The 22,406-nt window shown below is 47.9% G+C and overlaps 1 protein-coding gene across 1 annotated transcript in view; it reads right to left on the bottom strand.

Moving 5' to 3' along the window:
* NRXN3 (neurexin 3) overlaps positions 1–21,516 on the bottom strand; it is a 1,484,332-nt gene extending 1,462,816 nt beyond the window's left edge. Inside the window, 2 exon segments of the mRNA XM_045201758.2 lie at positions 20,107–20,234; positions 21,408–21,516. The gene's annotated coding sequence lies outside the window, so the exon portion shown is untranslated.
* Between the last annotated feature and the right edge of the window lie 890 nt (positions 21,517–22,406).

Genomic DNA, 22,406 nt, shown 5'->3' with positions numbered 1-22,406 from the left:
GCATGAAAAGGACTTGGTTTCAAACGAGCACAGCTAGCAGTTTATTGATGGCAAAAGGTTATAATGAAAAGACCATGGGCTTGGACTGAGAAGATCTACTCTGGTTAGCTGAGTAATAATGGACAAGCTGGGTTCTAAGGTTCAGTTTCCTCATCTGGAAAGTGGAAGAAACAAAACTTCTACTCACCCTGGCCAAGTTCACTCCCATCTAGGATACCTGCACTTACTGTTCTGAGGAGGGCAGCCCCCTCCCCTCCCTAGCTCTTTGTGGCTTTCTTGCCATTCAGGTCTTAGTTCAGATGTCATCTTCTCAGATGGCTTTCCCTGTACCTCTTCAAAGTCACCTACCAGCCTTTCACTTAGTTCATTTCCTTCCTAGCAGCCACTTCTGTCTGAAATTGTCTAATTTTTATGTTTATTGTTTATCACCTCTCTTATTAGAATCTCAGCTCTACGAAAGCAGAAAACCTGATGTATACTCAGCTGCGTCACCAGGGCCTAGGATGCTGCCTTGCACATGTCATGGCTCAACAAACACTTAAGGGAAGGATAAATGAATGAATGAATGAATGAATGAACGAACCAACATCTTCCAGAATCACTGTGAAGAAACAAATGGATAAAGCAAATGAAAACACCTAGCACAGTGCCTGGTTCATACTAGCCTCTTCATGTTCATTTTCCTTACTTTCCCTGGTAACTAATTTTTAAAGCACGGCAGTCCTTAAACATTAGCTCAGCTTGAGATTTTAAAACTTGCTTAAATTGAGCCAAGGTTACCAGACGGAAGAAGAAAAAGAGGGGGGGAGTCATAATTAACCTTCACATGCAGATCTCCACCAAGCGCTTCTTAACACCTCTGAAATGTCTGAGCAACCAAGCCTCCCAGGATCCCCTGAGTGCTCTGGAAGACAGGTCATCAATTGAGCTACTTCTGCATCTGCACACGTTGCAAATCAGACACAAAGACAAATGACGCTCGATCCAGTGCCAAGGGGTCAGCGCCAGCCAGGGTGTAGATTGCAGGCTGGACCCCTGAGAGGATTCCAGTCTAAAATGCATGCCCAGTCAGGTACCAACCAGGATGGGGACTGAGATAATCACCTGAGGATGCTGGAACATCCTACCCTATTCTGCAAGTGCTGTCCCCTCCATTTAGCCATTTACCTCTGGAGTCCCTCTGCTCACTCTGGGACATCTCTGCTATCCTCCCTTTAGTCCACCCAACTTGGGTGGTTCTCTCACTCTGTCCAAGGTCCCAGGCCAACATGGTAGATGAGCCTGTGCTCCCTTCTCCTTCCAGATGCTACCAGATTATCCCAGGTCAAGCAGCCTGACCAAAAGGGGGGCCAAGGTGACAATGACCTCACCTTATCCATACATTCTGGACATCAACATTATAAGCCATTGAGCCTCAGCTGCTCCAGAACTGAGAGGTAGCACATTGGAGGTCAAGAGGTCAAGGTAACTGGCAGGGCTCTATCCCCCCAATGGGCTCTTTCCAATGGGCTGGGAATAACCTGTAGATGACAGTCAGGACTCACAGCCCTGACCCTCTCCCAAATCTACCAGGCAAGGCATGAGACATGCCAGATGTGAGCCTTCATTTTAAATATCAAAAAAACTCCACTGTTCTCTACGTGCTGATACCACATTGCCTATCAAAATGCTCAAGCAAGGCCACCATGGGATTAATCTGTGGTTCTGACCACTGCACTTGGCCCATTACACCCTGAAAACTATTATCACATACAGAGAACAAAACAACGTGGTTCAAATACCATGCCCCTGACCCAAACCCAGCTTGCATCACCTCCACTGGACTGGAGTATGGGCAGAGTCTCCTCTCTATTTCTGTGGGTCAGATTACAGAGGCAGAGGGGGGAAATTAGCCTAATGACCCTCTGCAGAAAATGGGTACTAGGATACCAAGTCTAGCAGAACAAGTTGGGTGAGGCAGGGGGAGACACAAAGAAGATGGCCCTCAAGCCACCACATATCAACGCCTCTGGGGAGAGGGCTTTCTAAGGGCATGGGTTAACAGATAATTTTGAACTCCATTTTCTAGCAACTTTGGCTGCAACCTTGACTGTTCAGTCCCACTTTTGCTTGATACTCAAGTTTCTTAATAAAAGAGAGAGCCAGTAATATTGACAGGACAGGGCGCTTTACCCTCCCCTCCAGCAGACTCCTTGGCAAGCCTGCACTTCCTAAATACCACTGCCCTGACTCCTTGGGATCCTTTACTTGGTGCTCTTCCAGCTTCCCCTCCCCGACTTCAGTTTCTTAAGCTATGTTGTGTCCTGATATCCAACTAGAACAACGTGCTGTGTGATTTTATGCAACCTTAACCTTTTTGAGCCTCAGTTTAGGTATCCCTAGAATGGGTGTTAAATTAGACAGTTCTAAAGTTTCATTTCAGCACTTATTTCTATAATTCTGACTATCAGCTGGAATCTTCTGGTACAATGATATATCCACTTCATCAGAATTGGGCCTGGACCTATTTGCCTTTCCAGACTCCAAGCTGAACAGTCTTTCTGAAGTTTCCCTTAGCTTACTAAATGTTTTGTAAGTCAATTTCTCCTCTCCATATTCTTATAGCATATAAAGGTAGTGGGTCAGGAAGGTAGAAGGCATTAGGCAGATTGAGGAGAAATGGCAACTCCTTATAAGAAAGAGGAAAATGAGCATGTTCAGGCTCAGTTGTTGAGAGCTCCCAAGGCCTCTCTTACCCCTCCCCTTTCTGAAATATGTTAAATCTGCCCCAGTGATCTGGAGCCATGCCACCCTCCCTGGGAGAGGAGATCAGGTGCCAATCTCCTGATGGCTACTCACATCAACAGCGGGGGAGTCATCCTCCACACCCATCTTTCTCTCATTCCATATCCAATTCATCTTCCACTCCAGTCAATGGTACTACCAAAATATGCCTCAACGCTGCCAGCTGTCACCCACGCTGCTGCCCCCACTCCATCTCCAGCACCTAGCACAGTGTCTGGACTCAGCAGGTGCTCAATAAAGATTTGTTGAGTGAATGGAGTCCAAGAGGATTTCTTTTCCCCTGAGAAATAGAACTGAGAAACAGGCTATTTTTGCAGGGCAGCAGTGAGTTCAATATTTCCTGCCCAGCTAAAACATGAGCAAGCGCCTCACCTCAAACCTTGCACCGCCACACCACTGAGTTAAGAATTCCTCTCACCCTCCTTCCCACTCATGTCTCAAGACTCAAGGGTGACAATGAAACCACAGGCATCTCCTCACTCTGCGGATAAGATCTGAGTGTAAGTATCAGTTTAACATCCGAACAGCATTAATTCCCAGGAGCCCTTAGGCAGTGTAACGATATCCAAACAACACGTACCATGCACGAGTTCTCACACATGCACACACACACATACCATGCTCGGGGCAGGCAGAAAGAAGCAGGGCTACCACTCAGATCCCTCTTCTGGGGTCACAGTGGACCGCCCTCAGTACACTGGCCTGGCTGGAATGGTCTCCATGAATACCACCCTCCGACCCCACCAGCCCCCGTCACCAGGGCTAAACTCTCAGGGTTTGCAGGCAGCTTGAGGAGGAGAAGGGATGATTTAATACCCCTGCTCACCCTAGTTTTGAGAACTCTGCACCCATCTGCATGGAATCACTTGCTACAAAAGTCCTGAGCTGGAGAGTGACCTGGGTGGCTGTCTGGTTTCCCTGCCATGCCCATCTCAAGATTTTCCTCATTATTTCAAACTGGTGGCCCTGCTTCCTAACTTCAAATGCCATCATATCATCACTGGGCATGTCTAGGAGTCAACGTCCCAGCCAAAGACCCAGAAACAGGCTGTCACAGCCCATCTGGCCACACAGCAGAGCCACTGTGCAGGCCAGAGGGTCCCCACAAAGGGTCCTCCCCTGGAAAGTCCCAGCCTCCCCCTTTGGCTTCCTCAAATGCAATTCCATGTTGGCCAACCTGCCCCTCCATTCTGACTGTTCTGGAAGCATGTTTCATCGTGGCTGTGGTTAAGGTCTGGAGTCAGACAGCCTGGGCTAAGATCATGTACCACTCCCGAGGGGGTAGACCCACGGAAGTCACATGACCACTCTAAGCCTCCATGCCCTGGTCTGTAAAACATGAGTCCCAACACCTACCACATGAGATTGCCATGGGAATTCAATGAGTCAACTACTGGATGTAAAGGTCTTTACAGCAGTCCCTCCTTATTCGCGGTTTCCTTTCCTGCAGTTTCAGTTACCCGTGGTCAACCATGGTCTGAAAACATCAAGTGGAAAATTCCAGAAAGAAACAGTTCATACATTTTAAATTGTGCACCATTCTGAGGAGCACAATGACATTTCACCGGGCCAGCTGTGAATCATCCCTTTGTCCCCCAATCCATGCTATATATGCTACCTGCCCATTAATCATGTAGGAGCCTTCTGGATAATCAAATCGGTTTTCAGAAAGAGAGAGGCCACATTCACATTACTTTTATTACAGCATATTGTTATAATTATCCTATGTTACAGTTAGTTATTGTTGTTAATCTCTTATTGTACCTAATTTATGAATTACACTTTATCATGTGTGTATGTGTATAGGAAAAAACATAGTATATATAGGGTTTGGTACTATCCTCAGTTTCAGGCATCTGCTGGGGGTCTTGGGACATATCCCCCAAGGATAAGGGCACTACTGTATATAGAAGTGAGTCACTTTTCCAATTCCTACTCACACCCTTTCTACCAGACAGTGCTGCTGGTTGTCATTGTCATTTTGTCACTAGTTTCCTTACTAACACCCTTCATTTGCAACATGTCCCTCCCAATTCACCCCTCTCCCTGAGACAAAACCTTGGAGGAAAGCCTGAAAGGTAGACATCTAGATGGGAACAGTGATTCTTTCCGGGAGGTGAGATTCCATGTAATCTTCATTTTCTTCTTTAAATATTTCTCTGTTTACTGAATTGTTTTTCAGGGGTTTTTTGCCATGTACATGGCACATATAACCCTTTTTAAAATGAGCAAATATATAAAGCTATCTGAAAAATTCCCAGGCTTTGTCTCTAGAAGGTAGTTAATGAAAGAGAACTAAGGATGATGAGACATTCTCATCTGACCCTCAAGGGCTAGGCAAGAAGTGGCCGATGTAACAAGGTGCCTGAATTGTGGAAGTGGGAAGGAGAGGCAGTCATTCACACAGCAGGTGTTCTCTGAGTGCTCCCCCCCCACCCCCCCCCCCCCCGCCTGTGGGAGGTGCCCTGTGTGAACAAAACAAAGTCCCAGCCAGCCCTCAGGGTGATGAGGCCCTATTCAGGGAGACAATAAGCAAAATAAACACACATGTAATATGTCAGATGGTGTTAGGTGCTAGGAAAATTAAGTAAGGAAGGGGGATGAGAGTGCTGGGGAGGAACATGCTCTTCTGGAAAGGGTGCTTGGGTTATGCTTACCCAGTGAGGTTCATTTCTGCAGAGACCTGGAGAAGGGAAACAGCAGGAAACAGCCTTCAGGCTTGGAGGCTGGATCAGGCTTAGCAACTGGAAGAGCACAAGTGAGGAGAGTGGAAGGAGAGGGGGATGGAAAGGTGCTAGGCCTCCCAGGTCATACTGAGGGCTCTGTGGCTCATATCAAGTGTCATAGGAAGGCAATGGAGATCTGAGCAGAGTGACATAACTTGACTTTCATTTTAAAGAATCATTCCAGCCTGCTGTGTGGAAAAAAAAAACAAAACAAAAAAAACGTAAGGAGTCAAAAGGGGAAAGGGGAGAGTCCAGTAAAGAGGATACTGCAATAGTCCAGCCAAGAGGTGGTAGCAGCAGTTTGGACCACAGGAGTAAAAAGTATGGGCATATTCTTGATCCATTTTCCAAGGGAGAGCCTACAGACTTTGCTAGCAGATTGAACATGGGAACATGAGAGACAAAAGGAGCCAAAACAACTTTAAGTGTGTTAGGTGTGAGTAACTGGTAGGATGGAGTTGCTACTTCTAAAACAAGAAGACTAGGCAGAGTAGATCAGGGCAGGAAATAGAATTAAAAGATGTTAAAGCATGCAAACTTTGATTGAATTAGTACAAGACAAGCAAGCAAGTAGAGATGACAATCAAGCAGGCAGTTATACAAATTTGAGTTCAAGTGAGAGGTCCAACCCAGACACCTCTACACTGAAGAAGGTGAACTAGACGTCTCTAACATTCCACCCACTCTGAAAGATGCTAGGATTCTGTGTAGGAGAATCAACTCTCTACTTTCCGAAGCAGAAATCCCAGGCTCTGACACCAAATAAGGGGTAGAGTTTTTCCCACACTCTGAACCTTCTTCTGACTCTTCCTTATTTCCTAGGTAAAGGGACACATTTTTCTCCCAAGGAGGCTAACCCAATGCCTGCCTTAGGTGCTGAAGAGAGAGGCTCAGTAATTTTCTCTTCTTTCTTAAAATGTAAAACCTTATTTCACTTAGCATAATGCTCTCCAGTTCCATCCATGCCATTGCAAAGGGTATAAGCTCCTTCTTTCTCTCTCCTGTGTAGAATTCCATTGTGTAAATGTACCATAGTTTTTGGATACACTCATTTGCTGATGGGCACTTAGGTTGTTTCCAGTACTTGGCTATTGTAAATTGTGCTGCTATGAACATTGGGGTGCATAGGTTCTTCTGGATTGGTGTTTCAGGGTTCTTAGGGTATAATCCCAGCAGCAGAATGCTGGGTCAAAGGGCAGTTCCATTTTTAGTTTATGCTAAGTGAAATAAGCCAGGCAGTGAGGGACAAATACCATATAATCTCACCTTTAACTGGAACATAATCAAAAAAAGCAAGCAAAATATAACCAGAGACATTGAAATTAAGAACAATGTAACAATAGCCAGAGGGGAGGGGGGAGGGGATAGTGGGGAGAGGGGTCTCTAGGAACTACTATAAAGGACACAAGGACAAAATCAAGGGGGAGGGTAAAGGTGGGGGAGGGAGGTGGGACTGGCTGAGATGGGGTGGAGGGATGGGGAGAAAATGCAGACAATTGTAACTGAATAAAAAAATAATTTTAAAAAAACGTAAAACCTAAGATGCTAAAATTTGCCACCTGCCTCATTACACCCTAAATCTAAATTGGGAAGCTCAATGGCAGCAGTAGCTATTGTGGAAAAGTGCTCATGATGCATCTTTAAGTGAAAAATCAAGCTAGTGTGACAGCGTCCAAAATGTGATTTCAGTGCTTGGCACAGAGTGGATGCTCAATTAGTATTTGTTATATGAGTGGATGAACTTTTTTTACAACAAAATAGCCTACCCTGGATTGTGGATGCTTAGCAAATTAAGCTAGAAAGACAGAAGTCAAATTTCCCCATTAGTAATTTCTGGAAGGAGGACTTATGTGACTTTTTGTTTTTCATATTTTCTAAATGTTCTGTAACAAACACATACTATTTTGCGATAAGAAAATCCAGTCACTTTTATAAGAAGATAACTTGTTAAAAACAACAGCAACTACACACATACAAAACAAGAGTAATTGCCATCCAAAATCCACAACCTACACACAAGCCAATCGTACCACCCCACACCACCCCCACACCCCACTCCTTCTCAGAGAATGCTTCCCCACCTTTCTTTTTCTGTCTTGATTCCAGGGATCTGGGGAATTGAGCAATTGCCTTTGAGTGTTAGCCTCATCCGGGTCAGAGCCCAGTATTGAGGCAGCCCCCATTACTTCAAGACCTGGAGAAAAGCGGACCAAAAGCCCACCTGTCCACTCCTGGCATCCCCCTTGCTAGAACCACCCCATCAACCCTGGAAGAGAATCCAGGCAGGGCATGGAGAAGCTTCCATCTCATGGAGCTCCTGTCTACAGGGAAAGGAAGATAAAAAAATGAACTCCCATGCCTTGGCAAACTTTTCAGGAATTTAATATTTTATCACTGCCCCATTAACACATCTCCTTTCTCTTCCCACATCTTCCTGCCTCGCCTTGTGGCTCTAGACCAGGTCCAGGACCTGAGTCTCTGTCCTTCTTGCCTCGCCTCACACCTGCTCAGTGCAGATAAGTTCAAGGTGGGGCAGGGGACCACACAAATCAGGAGCGTAGGCAACCTCAGGTGAACACACGGGGAGGGTGTTCTGGAAGACATCCTACAGATAAGAAGGGACAGAACTGCAGGTGACAATCATCTCACAAATTAGCGATAGGTGGGGACGAAAGGTGGGGGATAGAAGAAGGGGACAGAGGGCAAAGATTTGCTGTGGACACCCAGGCCAACAGACCTAAAAGGAGGCTGGCCTGGTGGCTCTTACAGAGAGGAAGAAAATGCAGGTCCCGCAGAGCACAGAGGGGCCACCAGGCCCCAGAGAAGCCCTTTGTTCCCTCTGTCCTCTGAGGTCTCCCCAGCCCAGAATAAGCAAGCCCTGTGGGTCTGGAGGAATTCCCAGCACCACCCAACAGGTGAGGTCCAAGCAGCCCAGACAAGGCAGAATTCAGAGAGGTCCACCATCTGTGAGCTTAACTTCTCAACACTTCGGTTTCCTCCCCTACACAAGGGGATAAGAATTCCTCCTTTCCCTGGTTGCTGTGGGGACTCAGTGAGAAAATTTGGGTAAAGCATTTGGCATAGTGCTTGGCATCTAACAGTTCCATACATGGCCAGGATTATCAGCATTTTCTTAACTTCTCTTATTTTCCTCACCCTCAGCTTGTCCTTCAGCTCTCAGAACGAATACCAGTTCTTCTGAGCCACCTTCCCTCTCTGAGGTGGGATGTTAGAGGAGGGTCAGATAGACCTAACTTTTAGTCCCAGCCTGGGCACCTCCCCATGCCTCAGTTTCCTTATCTGTAACAAGGCAATGGTCACAACAGAACCTCCCTCCAAGACTCCTTTCGAGGATTAAGTGAGGTGATACACATGAAGCCCGTATCATAGGGCTTGCATCAAGTGAGCACTTGGTAAATTCTAGCTATTATTTTGCCCCTGACATTAGCAGTTTTAAAATCTTCACCCAAAGATATATTTTTATTATTATTATTGATTTTAGAAAAAGAAGAAAAGAGAGAGAGAGATTGATGTGAGAGAGAAACATCGATTGGTTGCCTCTCATATGCACCCTGACTGAGGATTGAACCTGCAATCTTTTGGTACACTGGACACCCACCCAACTGAAGCACCGAGCCAGGGCCTGATATTATCATTTTTTTAAAGATTTTTATTTATTTATTTTCAGAGAGAGGGGAAAGGAAGAAGAAAGAGAAGGAGAGAAACATCAATGTGTGGTTGCCTCTCACATGCCCCTAACTGGGAACCAGGGAATCAAACCGGTAACCCTTTGGCTCACAGACCAGCATTCAATCCACTGAGCTACATTAGCCAGGGCCTGACCTTATCATTTTAAATTAAGTCTCCATAATTCCCAGAGCCCCAAGTACTTTTTCTTCAGAGAGCTCATCATAATTTGTAATTATATATTTATTTGTTTTGCTTAATATTTGCCCTTCCACCCAAGCTTAAAGTCCATGAGGGATGAACTACATGTCTCCCTTGATTGTGGCTGTATTTCCAGCACCTGGTACTATACCTGGATACAGTAGGTGTTTAATAAATATCTATTGGGTGAAAAAATGCATGAGTAAATGAATAGAATATTAGCATTGGCATGGATGATCACCAAGGTCCCTTCCAGCTCTGAGAGCCTCCAACCATTCTCTATTTTTTGACAGCTTTGGAAGAAAAGTTTCAAATGAGCCCCAGAGAAGCTGTTGCACTGATCCCCGGGGAAGATTCAGGATGCTTGCTGCTGACAGACTTCTGAACACTCAAGTTGTGCAGAGAGTTACTCTGATTTTTTTAAACCTGAGAAGGGAAGCTGCCAAATTTCCAGGTTGGGATCGTCCGCTCTGCCCTCAGGGCTACCTGTACACAGGGCATTAAACAAGGTTCTGAGGTGGGCAGGAGGGACCCCAGGCCAGGCAGACGGGCCTTCCTGTGTCAGCAGCAGACAGCCAGTCCTCAGCAAAGGAGGCCAGACTTCATGGAGCAACAGGTGACCACACCCTCTGTCCTCACCTCTTCCTACCTCCAAAAGAGAGACTTCACATGGACATGCACGGAACAGAGAGGGCTCTGGGGCTGGCCCTGGATTTTGCAACTGCACCCAGCCACAGGAAGTGCTTTCTTTTCATGCAGATCCCCAGGCCCTACCCCAGAACTCCTAAATCAGATCGGCAGTGGGGCCTGAGAACATGCATTTTATAAAAACTCCCCAGGCATTTTTATGCATACCAAAGCCTAAAAACCACCATTCTAATGAGAGGAAAACAGATCCATATAAACACTGAGCCCCACCCTGGAGACTGGGTGTGTATAACCGATTACCTCTGCACTTCTAACCTAACTCTGGAAACAGAAACTTGTCCAGCCCACAGACACCTGCTTTGTGGCAGAGGCTCTCCTGAAACACTGATTTGCAAACCCGACGGAATTATGTGGGGGCTTTTAAAATGTACTGATGCACGGTCTTACCCCTAAAGATACTGACTCCGTTGGTATGAAATGCAACATAGGTTTGGGATTTTGATATGGTGATTCTAATATACAGCAAAGTTGGAGAATTGCTCTAACTTACTCTTACTACCTAGCTCCCAGCTCACCAGTGCAGATGCAAACACCCCAGGACAGCCTTCACCCCATCAGAGGGTCGGCCTGAGAAAGAAGGGGACCAAGTGGTGTTCACATCACAAGATCCAGGGATTTCTGGGGCACAGGATCTTGTCAGATGAGATAAAGTCCCAAGTCTTTATCTCCTAGAAGTTATAGGTGACCTGCTGAGCAGGCCTCAGTATCCTCAGTGTGTATGACACAATAGGACACAGCTGTGAGAGGCCCCAAAGTCCTCATACTCAAGTCTCATCCCAGCTCCTCCATTTACCAACTCTGCAACCTCAGGCAAGTTAACTTCCCCATCCCCATTCTTCTCACCTGTAAAATGGGGCTAACCTTACCTAACATTGGTTCACTGCATCCTCACAGCTTTATGTACAAACCACTTAACACGGTTGCTGGAACACACTAAAAGCTCAATCTTAGCCATTGATCCTATATGTCAAATGGCTCTTTTGGTTGCTTACAAGATGCTTCATTCTTTTCCTCCTTTAGAAAGGCTCAGACCCTCGGCGGCTGTTCTGCCAACCTCGAATACTTACTACTCTTCTAGGGCCCCCCCTTTTTTTTTGTCAAGCTTGATCATCTCTTGGCTCTTGAACTTGCTACTTTACTTCTCTGAGCCTCTGTTTCCTAATCTTCAAAGTGGAGGTATCAAAGTATTACTCCACATCCACTTAAAGAACCAGACAGCTAACCTACATAGATTGCCAGCACAAGGTCTAGCCCAGGGTCACTCAATAAACCAAAGATGCGGGGGAAGGTGAGGAACAAGTATTTCTCCCCCTTGATGGAGGTTCACCCACTCTTGTAGCCAAGGGGTACAAAGGATGGTTCCTGAAGGTCCATGAGAAGCTGGCAATTCCAAACTTGGAGCCAGGGGAAGGGGCTGCCCTGCCTCCCCTCCATCCCTCCTGGGCTGTGCTGAAGAATGCTGACTCCAGCTTGGGGGCCCTCTCACCAGCTTCTCATCCTCCTCACTCCATTTAGTTCTGGCAATCCAATTCCCTTTCCTCTACCCGGAAATCGATGTTTAATTAACACATTATTGGAAAAATAAACACAGTCTTCAATGGGACTGCAATGAAGCTAATGCAGTTCAGCTTGGGGGCTGCAGACCATCCCTTCAGCCAGTAAAATGTTCTTCTCTTCCCTGCGTCTCAACCCAGAAAAAAGTTCCCCTCCTCTCCCTGGCTTCCTCAGCTTGGGGGATCCCAGCGTCTTCCCTCTGTTTCCTCCCTCCTTGTCCCTAGGCAGAGACACCACCCATCCCTTCTTACCTTTGACCTCATCACAGAGACACATGGGGAAGGAGGAAGAATTTGGTGTCAGTGCATAAATCACTGTTCTAGAGGAAGAGGCATCTCCTTCTGAACACCCCCAACTTCAATCTGTGAGTCTGTGGATGGTCCCATCTCCTCCCTATTCTCCACACCAGACCAGCTCTCATCCTGCCATGGGGCCAGCAGCTGTCATGCCCAGGCTGGAGGAGGAGAAGGGGCCCAGGGGAGGCTGACCATGAGGTTGGGCCTCAGAGGGCCCTCTCCAGCCCTCAGGCGCTAACCTGAAGATCTCCCCCCTAGAGAATTTGCTCCTCAAGCCCCCATTTTAGGTGTCCACATCCCACCCCCTCTTTTCCAGGGTTCAGGGTAGAGGGCAGTGCAAGGTCTCAGAAAAAGGATGAATTCTGGAGTCAGACCCAAGCTTGAATCCAGGGTCAGGCAGTTCTCACTGTGGGTCCTAGCTAAGCTATGTAACCCCACTCTGGGTCCTGGCTTTCTCACCAGACAAATCAGGGAGGACAGTACCCACCTAAAGGAAATAGAGCAGAATACCAGGTTCTGCTAACAGCAGGTGCTAGATGACCGTCAATTCACCAGCATCTCCTACTGAGGGCAAGGCCATAGGGACGGTGGGCCCATCAGGGATCAGGGCCACAGAACAAAGCAGAGATAGATAGGCTGCATGCTCTGTGACTTCTGCCAGCCCACTACCATTCCCAAACAACCAAACTCCTCCTCTGACAAGGAGCCTGAGCAGGGAAGAAGGCACGGGAGCCACCATGGGAAACAGTTTCCAAAGTGCCATCAAAAAGACAACCAGTAGTGCCACTGCTGGGCCAACAGCTTCCCCTCCCTAAGCCTAGCCTGCCTCTGACTGGCAGAAACATCTTCATCAGGTCCAAGTTGTGAGCCAGATGCTCAGCAAGTTCCCAGACTTGGGGGACCAGATGACTGGCCCACACAGGTGGTGTGATGCAAGGGTTAAGACCAGAGGCTTCGGACCTAGGCCCACTGGGTTTGCATCCCTTCCTACCCATGTTGTTGGTGACCTTGACATGTTACTTGACCTCTTTAGGCTTGTTTCTTTTTTGTAATACAGAGATGATATTGTGGGAAGAATTGTGGGAAGATTAAGTGAGATAATGTATGTCAAGTGCTCAGCATAATCCAGCACACAGTCAGAACTCAAATGTTGGCCAGTAGAAGTAGTTGTAGTAAGAATAGTTAGGATGGTGGTGGTAGTGATGTTGGCAGTAGGACTAGTCAGAACATTCAGATCTTAATCCTTTACAAAGGGGACAAAGAAAGTATCTCTGGAGAAAGGCTCTGCTCTCAGCCACCTTCTTGCCCTAAAATTGAATTTCCCTTGCTGGCATGCCCCTTTCCTCTCTCTATCCCATTAACAGAAAGTGGGTGATGTCATCTCAAAGAAGGATGACCATTTATTTTATCATCCAAACCAGGACACTTCTGAGAGCTAATAATCACAGTAGGACAAAGGCCTACATGGGAACTATCTCTGCAAACCAGGGCATCTGGTCACTACATCTCAAGGTCACACAGATATGGCTTCATGCCCTGTCTCAAGGTCCTGGCAAAGGTAAGGCTTCCCTAGTTCTCAGGATCTTCTTTACTCTGGCCCCCTTCCCCCACTGCATTGACCCATGCAAAACACACATACACAGACACACCTGGCTAAGAGCTCTAACCCCTTCCTAATTCAAGGTCAAAGCCATCCCTAGGAGTGGAGCAAAGGGACTAATAGGGGCCCTTCATCCACATTTCATGACATCAGGTTCCCTAGCCAGCCTCTGGAAATAAAACAGCCAACTGAACCGAGTGTCTGGACCCAAGCCTCCCTTTTCTGAGAAACAGGGCTAAGCCAGGAGAAGCACGCAAGTTCCCAGGTTATCTGACTCCAGACACCAGCTGCGTGGACCCCTGAATGGACCCCTGCTGCATCTGAGAGTAACCTTGGCGGGCAGGGCTACGTGAGATTGAGAACCTGGAGCACCCCACTGGGGACTCCTCCTCCAATACATTCAGAGCACGACCTTGACCAGCACTCAGTGACTCCAGTGACCCTGGAGTATAGCCCACCAGTTTTCCACATGTCTCCCTCCAGCTCTACGGGAAGAGTCTGTCCTCTCTAGCGGCAACTACTCCCACCAACCTCCTTGAGACCCTACTTTCCTCTGACTGAGGAAGAAAAACTGAGGGGGACCCCAGGCAGTCACCAGCACAACAGCTGATGAGAGAGGGTGCACATCCCATAGGCAGTATAAGCTGTGGTGAGAGCCCTGCCCGGGAAGCCAGGAAACCTGGATGCCTGCTTTGCCTCTGGATCAAGTGACTTTGGACAAGGCATTTTACCTCTATAGGCCTCAGTTTTCTCATCTGTATTTGAGGGCACTGAATGAGATGATAGTGAGCTCATCTTCCTTTACTGTAATAGTATAATGTAAGGTTCGTGAACTTGGGCTCTGAAATAAGACACACCTGAGTTCATATCCTTGATCTGCCATTTTACCAGCTTACTTTATATAAGTCTAAGCCTCAGTCTTCTCCCCTGCCAAGGGCAAGTATTAATAGTATATTACATTGAGTTGTTCCCTGAATGTAAAAAAAAAAAAAAAAAAAAAATTTGGTACAGAACTTGGTATAAATTAAGTACCTCAGAAATGGTAGCATTATGACTACTATTACTGCTACTGTGATGGTGATGCTGATTACTGTTATCAGAGGGATCATGAAGGAGACCCAGTCACTGCCACCAGGCAAGGAGAAGACCTCTCTATATAACTCAGAAAGTTCAGTACTTTGCAATTCCTCCAGCATATCTGGGACTTGCAGACAGGAATAAGACAGCCCCAGGAGTCAAAGTTCAGCTTTCCCAAAAGACAGGCTTCAAGGTGCAAGAGAAGAAAACCCCAACACCATATGGTTCTTTCCTCCAGTCAACACATATTTGCTGAGCACCTACTATGTGCTTAGGTACTGGGAACACCGCAATGAATAAAAAAAGACAAAGTCCCTGACCTCTCACAGCCTGCGTTCTAGAGGGGAAGACAGACAAGATCGCTTTAACACTTCACTATATAAACAGTATTAGGTAGTGATTAGCAGAATAATGGGCTAAAAAGTGGCTGGGGGTTGTGTTGAGGGGGCTATTTTAGAAAGCCAGCCAGGAGGGGCCTCCCTGAGGAGATATCACTTGAGCAGAAAACCTGCAGGAAGGGGTACAGAGCAGGCCCCACACATAACCCCTGCCGAGCCCAGTACTGCCACCTGTGGCTGGCCCAGCCACAATGCTGCACTCAGTCATCTGCAGAGCAGCCAGGGCTGGCTTCTGGGGTCAGAGCTGCTGCGTACTTCCCCTGGCAAGAGCACCCCTGGGGCAGAAGGGTCTGACCACAGCTGACCGATGCACCTGGCTGCCACTGCATTTCCCACAGTGAGCTTGGGAAGGGCCACCTCTACTTTTGCAAGTTCCATCCACACACCAGGGTCACGTAAGTAGAGACTGCACCCGGGGATCCCATGAGCATTCTTTTCTGTGTGTTTGGCACAATAATTCACCCCTGAAGCATCTCCTCCCCATTTCTCCCCTTTCTCTGGCAATGACGTAACCCTTTCTCCCTAACTCCTCAAGGTCAGCAGCCTCAGGAAGGGAGAGAGACGTCAGTAACGTAGGACAATTGGTGTCTTGCTCTGAGGATTGTTGTTTTTCCTTTTAGGCAAAATCTTTTCCAATTTTACATATAATTTCAATGAAGATGAACACCTTTAGCCAAAGGAAAGGAAAAGCGGTATATGGTATTTAAGGCAGCCAGAACCCAAGAGAGCTCTGGGGCTCAAGCCACTGACCTGCCCAAGGGCGACTGCAGGTCACTGGGGCCGCAGCCTCCAAGGCCGAGTCACCAAGGGTGGCTGATGCGGTGGAAAGTAGAGCCGTCCTCCTGCACTCTGCCCAGGCCTCCCGAGGAGGCAGGGAAAACCCTCAATTTCGCCCACCTTCAGTCTGCATCCACCTACAGTCATCCATGAGCACATCCGCCCACGGGCTTGCCTGGGAGCCAGGGGGACCTCACACAGGCTTCCTGCTGGGGATCAGAGCTATTTCTTCCCCTCCACCCTCTTCTCAACCACCCTGACAACTTCATTGCCCTCTGTCCCCCACCGAACACCTCCGCTTTTTGCCTTCCACCTCCTTCAAGTGAGGGAAAGTAAGCTTCCCTTCCCTGTCACCCCCTCGCCTCTCCGCACGTACATGTCCAACAAACACCCTCACGCAGCATACACAGGCAGGCAGCCTCCAGCTTGAGCCGCACGCAGAGTGTTGACAATCCCATGTTGTCCAATTGGAGGCACACCGGCGCCAGACCAACACAAACACCCCTCCTGCCCCCACCCAAAGGCAACACAAAGGCCGCCAAGAATTTCAAGACCAGATGACATCCGTAGAGCGAGAGCTGGGTCAGACAAAGACATCACTCCATCCTCCCAACACACCACGACAACTCTGGGATATTCTGCAGTGCCCTCTGGCTTGACACAGCCCACTGAGCAGAGCTCTGTGTGTTGGTGTGCATGAGAGAGCGCACATGTGTGGGTGTGGGGGCAGGGGGGTCTGTGTTCCTAGTGTCTAGGCATCAAATCTCCCCAGAGGTAACCCAGTCCAGACTCTGCTTTCTCTGGGTAACCTTCCTCTGATGTGCCGCAAACATATATTACACGGATGGTTAAACTGGATCATTATCACCGGGTGCTTATTTGGCGAAAAAAAAAATCATTAATGTCATCTACCCCCGTTCCAATCCCCTTTTCATGAGGTCCCCTCCCCCAAAGACCTTCCAACATGCTAATCCCATGAACTGCGACACACCACAGCTTTCTGGAAAGAATAATGGTGAAAAGAAAGAAGAGAGCGGTGTGGGGAGAAGACGTGGATAATGGTACTGCATTCCCCGTATGAAGACGGGTGGAAAGGAGCCATAGTGGAGGTAGGGGTGGGGAGAGGCAGAAAGGGGGACGGAGCCAAACGAAATCAAGCCTTTGGTCGCCTGTGTCCGTGTAAGAGTGTGTGTGCAAGAGCGTGTGCAAGTGCGTGTATAGATGTGCCGACTGAGCCCTCCTATCAGAAGGCTGCATCCGTGTGGCATGTAGGAGAGGCCATCGCACCACTGTTGTGTTGCAAAAAAAGGAAAGAAAAAGCCGCAGAGCCATCAGAATCAGAATTTTCTCATCAAGATGGAAAGGACTAGAGGAAAGGGGGAGGGGTGGAAGGGTAGGAGAGAGGGGTGTGTGGAATAGAAGGCAAGAGCATGGCAGAATTGGGGGAGGGTAGAGGGGGAAATTGGTGGTAGGATGGAAAAGATTGCACGCACACAGAGACATAAACACACACAATACCCAAACGCCAACCCCACCGCTCCACTGTTCGCTCAGGACTGACAACCCGTCCCCCACTCTCCGCTGCCTCTCTGTGCCCCCAAAGCTGGTGCCGATGGATTTCTCTATCTCAGTTTTGCAGCAGTGGGCTAATTACAACCAAGCCCCCTCACCAAATTAACCCCTCCCCTCCCTCTCTTTTTTTCTCTAAAAGGCCAATTGAAGAATAATGTGTTTTTAGAGATAATGGATTTTTTTTTCCCAAAGAGAGAGAGAAAGGGGATGCAGGACAGAAATTCTGCAAACCGGTGACTTCCCACCTCACCTCCATCTCCCCTCATGTCCCCATCCACGGTAGCATCTCAGCTACCATTTCCAACCATCCCCTTGTCCCCCACCACCCAAAAGAAAAGACCTTCCTACCATGCACATCGACAAACACACCAACCGCCACCCAATCTCAGTAGCCGATCTCAAAACCCCAAGCATCAACCCACCTCGACATATCCTCTCCCTTATATAAGCAGCAAATCATCAACATATTTAGTAGAAACACAGCATTAAAAGGAAATCAACAAAAGGAGGCCAGACACTCATCATACCCCCAATAATTAATAATAGGGAGCTACCAGAAAAGCAAAGACGTAGTTGTCTCTCAAAATCTAGAATCCCTTTGATTTCTGGCCCCTTCATCTTAAGCAGCAATTTTTAAAAATTATTATTTCACTAGAAAGGGCCGGAAAGATCCAGAAAAGGGCATTCGCACAGTCCAGTTGTTTTTAAAAAATTAACCCAGCCCTGTTGCTCACTTTAATAGCGAACTTCCAGCGTCCAGCCTTTTCCCCCTCTTCCAGAAGGAAGACTGGCTCACAGGATGAACCCCAGGCTGCAGAAAATGGGCCAAGAGCCCTTACTCTCCACTCCCCAACCAAAAAAAAAAAAAAAAAAAAAAATCAAACAATAGGAATATCTCTGCACAACCAGCACCTGTCTGAAATGTCGTTTGCCTCAATATGACTTAGGTAGATTAATCCAGGAGATTAAAAAAAATACATATTTATACACCAGCCTGCCTATGTCTCTCCCACTCCATCCCTCCGCCACGTACCCAGTATCCCTTAGGTAAACTTGCCCATCATCACCAGCGGGACCATTTTAACTTGAAAGGCGATGCAGAAGCCCTTGAACGACGAAGGGAGGCTCTACCCAGAATGGCAGATTCATAAAGGGCTAGTTTCTCGCGCTCCCCAGACCTAACCTCCAGGTGCCCCAGGATAGACTATCCTGGGTATGGAGTCACCCAGCGCTCTGGGAGTTCAAATTTCCATTGGAACCTTTATCACAAAGGCAAACGGTCATCTGACCCCCGAAACTACACCGCCTTCCAGGTGTAAGAAGGAGCCCCTCGCCCTCCCAGGGCCGTCCACAAGACCCAGGGCAGAGAAAGAATGAAAATGTTGGGGTGGAGAGTGGTGGTAAAAGAAAACTATCTCCCCAAGCGGGAATGGCCGAAGGAAGCGGGGAGATGGCAGCTCCAGCTCTCCCAGTTCTCCTATTTGGTCGGATGATCTCTGACCTTTGCATTAAAATATTTTTTTTTTAAATAATGATCATGGGACAGAAATCCTACTTTACCTAAACCCCAACAATGGTCAGCAAAAATACTATGTTCTCACTGCATGACAATATTTCTACATCCAAATCAAAAGAGGAAGGCATTTCATGGAGGAAAGGAGAATTTTTTTTTTAATAAGTAATCACAGGGTAAGTCACCTGCAAAGCAACCAAGCCCATAGGTTGGTATTACATCACTGGCCTAAGAAGAGATGGGGGGGTGGGAGGGGCAGATTTTTGCCCCCTTGTCTTCAGGAAGATGTTTCTAAAGCAGCTAAGTTTTGTGGTTAAAAAACAGAGAGGGAAAGAGCTGAAACTCTGGGCACAACACAATGCCTCGGAAAAACAATACATCGAACCAGCCTCTAAGGTCACTGAGAGCTTGCAAAACCCACAGTGCTTACACAGAGTGGAAGTTTTCAGGCAAGCCTGCTACTAAATCATTAATATAAACAAATGGAAGGCAGAGGAGGAAGGTTCCCTTGTAACCCATCCAAACAGGAGCGGACACACGCACGCACGCACACACACACTCCCTTTTCACCTTCTCTGAGTATGCCCACCTTCACAACAAGACAGCGGGAGTCCAACCTGAACCTTCAGGCTCAAGAACCCCTCCTGACACTCACCCCACCCATCCCCAGATCACACTCAAACACACTCACACATGTACACACCTCAATTCCTCAACGGCCAGGGAAATCCCTGTCTCAATTCAGTTTTGTCTCCTTGTGACCCTTAGGGTGTCCCTTCCTTATTTCTCATTTGACTCAGCCCCTTCCTCAGAGAAAAATAATGAGGAGGAGAGAAAAGTAGCTAAAACATGCCAAAAAAGTATCTGCCCAAAACGAAGTGGTGAGTACACATCCCTTCAGACTAACAATCCAAGGAAATAGGAGAAAGACTTTTCTTTAAGGATTTCTAAAAATTCTAAAACATTCTGACTTTTTACACATCTGGAGCAAAAGGACCCAACTTCCAGGAGAAGCTGAAGGAAAAGAAAGGCAGTTGAAAAGCCATTTCCATGGTCAGCGGAGGCTCTCCGATCCAACATTCAGAAAAAAAATCTAGGTTGGTCGCTCCCAGCTGAAAACTTCTACCCTCTCAGGAGCTACCGCCTCCCAGAACGAAGGGGAACCTTGAGTTGTTTCCCATCCTGCCTGCCTGCCTTTCCCCCGAAATCTTACCTTTCCAGTTGAACAGAAGATTTGGGATCCGTTTGTCTGTTTAATCAACTGAGTTTGCTGGGTATGTTTCCTCTTCGGGGAGGTTCAAATTCCAGAATCTTTCTCTCTCCTTTTCTTTTTCTCTCTCTCTGGGAGGGAGTGACAGGGAAGAAGGGAGGAGGGTGTTGAAGGTACGAAAAGCAGGTCCTTGGTAGTTGGAGATGCTGGCAGCTTCAAGAGGGGAGGACACGCTTGCCTCTGCCTCTCAGTGAGTTGCATGCAAGAGGAGATGTGTAGGGCTGAGCTCGGAGCCTGAGACTGCCGGAGGAGCCCAGGAATTTCACGCACTCCAGAGCCAGCCCCTCCCTCTCCCACACAGACCCAGGCATTTAAAGAGACAGCCGGGCTGCCTGGCTCAAGGCTTCACCGCCTCCCTGACTGTTTTGCAAACAGCTGAGAAAATATCATCAGAGAGGGGTACTACGCAGCCCCCTGTAATACTAAGAGGCCATCTCAGGAGTTCAGTTCTCCCCTCACCCAAGCTTGAGGAAGGTTCTTGGCCAGAACTGAAACAGCAATTAAAATAAAGGCAAAACCCTCATTTACAGCTTCAGTAGACTAAGCCAGTTCTCGCTGCTGAAGATGTATGTGTCTCATTACAGACTGAGGGAGTGAAGACGACCCTGCCCTAGAAGTGTGCCTCAGTTTCCCTGAGTAGTCATTCCTCCTTACAAAATCAGGGCAATCCTTGTGCATCTGGTGGAGGTTAGGCCTGTAACTAGGACACAGATCCATTCCTTCCACAAGCCCTTAGAATGTCTGCTAGGATAAGGTACAGCGCACAGAATGCGGGCTGGGGACATAGAAATGAAGGTGACAAATGGGGCTTCCCCTCCAAGGGCTCCTAGTTGGGAAGACAGAGGCACAGCTAACCCTATTCCCAGGAGGGGGGACGGGCGCCTGTAAGCTGGCGAGGATCAAGTGCTGGGGTGGATTGGGAGGATGCACCCTGTAGCATGCACCCTGAGTCCAGGACCTAGGTATTTCCAGTGTACCCCCAAACTCTTCAAAATCCATCTCCAGTGTTGCTGAATTAGCCTGTGTCTGTAGAAGCATTTCTCTAGTCAAACCTACACAAGAGATGACAGTCGGTGGCACCACACACAACATTTTGTTCAGCATCAGGCCCCGGTGCCTCACAGTGAGAAAACAGCCCCACCCCTTTCTCGTCCAGCCTCCCCTTTCCAAGGGCTGCATCATGCACCCGTCCTCTGGCTACCACCGATGGCTAGAAGAGCCATGACCTGCTGTTGGGCACTTACCATGTGCCAGCACGTGAGTCATCTCGTTCAGTCCAGTGAAGTTGGTGCTATCTGACCGCTGTCCATCTTACAGTGCAAGAAAGCACAACTTTAGGGAGGCTCCCCAAGATCACACAACTGGAAGTAACCAAGAATGAATTTGAACTCGGGCCTGACTCCAGAGACCACCTGCTCAGCCACAGTACTATATTGCCTCCCTCCCCTGTGGAGTGGTTCTCATATTTCTGCCCTTCACTGGACATTCTTCCAGCCACCCCAGCACTGCCCAACCCAGCAGATTTGATAGCACATGCACCGGGCATTGTGCTCACAGGGAACAAAAGGAGTAAGTCAGGTCCCTGCCCCCCACGGTATCCACTATGCTTTGGAGGAAGACAGAGGTGTGTCCCTAAAATGCAAGGGGAAAATGACAGTCATGGGAGCAATGTAAAGGAAGCTCTATGGGACTGTCAAGGAACAAGTGATAAATTTTTATTTGGGGGTGGGGGCTATCAAGGCAAGCTTGGTGGATAAAGTAGCACTTGGGCTGGGCTTCCATATGTGCAATTGCACCATCCCTAGCCTACCTTTCTGTCTGTTTTACCCTTTGGATCAAATCTCATTTTTTTATGTTTTCTTGGGTTCCAGTCTTCCATGTCTCCATGGTACCCAGCACGTATCAGGAACACAAACATGCCTGACAACTTCATGCATGACACCTGACTTCACACCTGCTTATGCTAGACCTGAACTGCCCTGACACCTGATTGTATATACCCTCCTTACCTGGCCTTTTTTGAAGCCCATAAACTTTACTTGTTCTCCGAGTGTGGAAGCGAAGTCCAGAGGTCATAGTGCATGGAGTTGGGCAAGCCAAGCTGTCTGCAGCCTCTGGGGGGAAGAACTATGCAGAGGAACCACCATGATCCAGCAGGACCTCAAGAACAACCAGGGCAGCTGGAGATTTACCTTTGGAAACAATAGAAAGGGACTTAAGGGACCAGGGGACATGAGGGCATA

Source organism: Desmodus rotundus, chromosome 7 (genome assembly GCF_022682495.2).
Source record: "Desmodus rotundus isolate HL8 chromosome 7, HLdesRot8A.1, whole genome shotgun sequence".
NCBI classification, from domain to species: domain Eukaryota; kingdom Metazoa; phylum Chordata; class Mammalia; order Chiroptera; family Phyllostomidae; genus Desmodus; species Desmodus rotundus.
The sequence above is the reverse complement of the archived record's forward strand: the minus strand, read 5'-3'. Positions and strand labels throughout refer to the sequence as shown.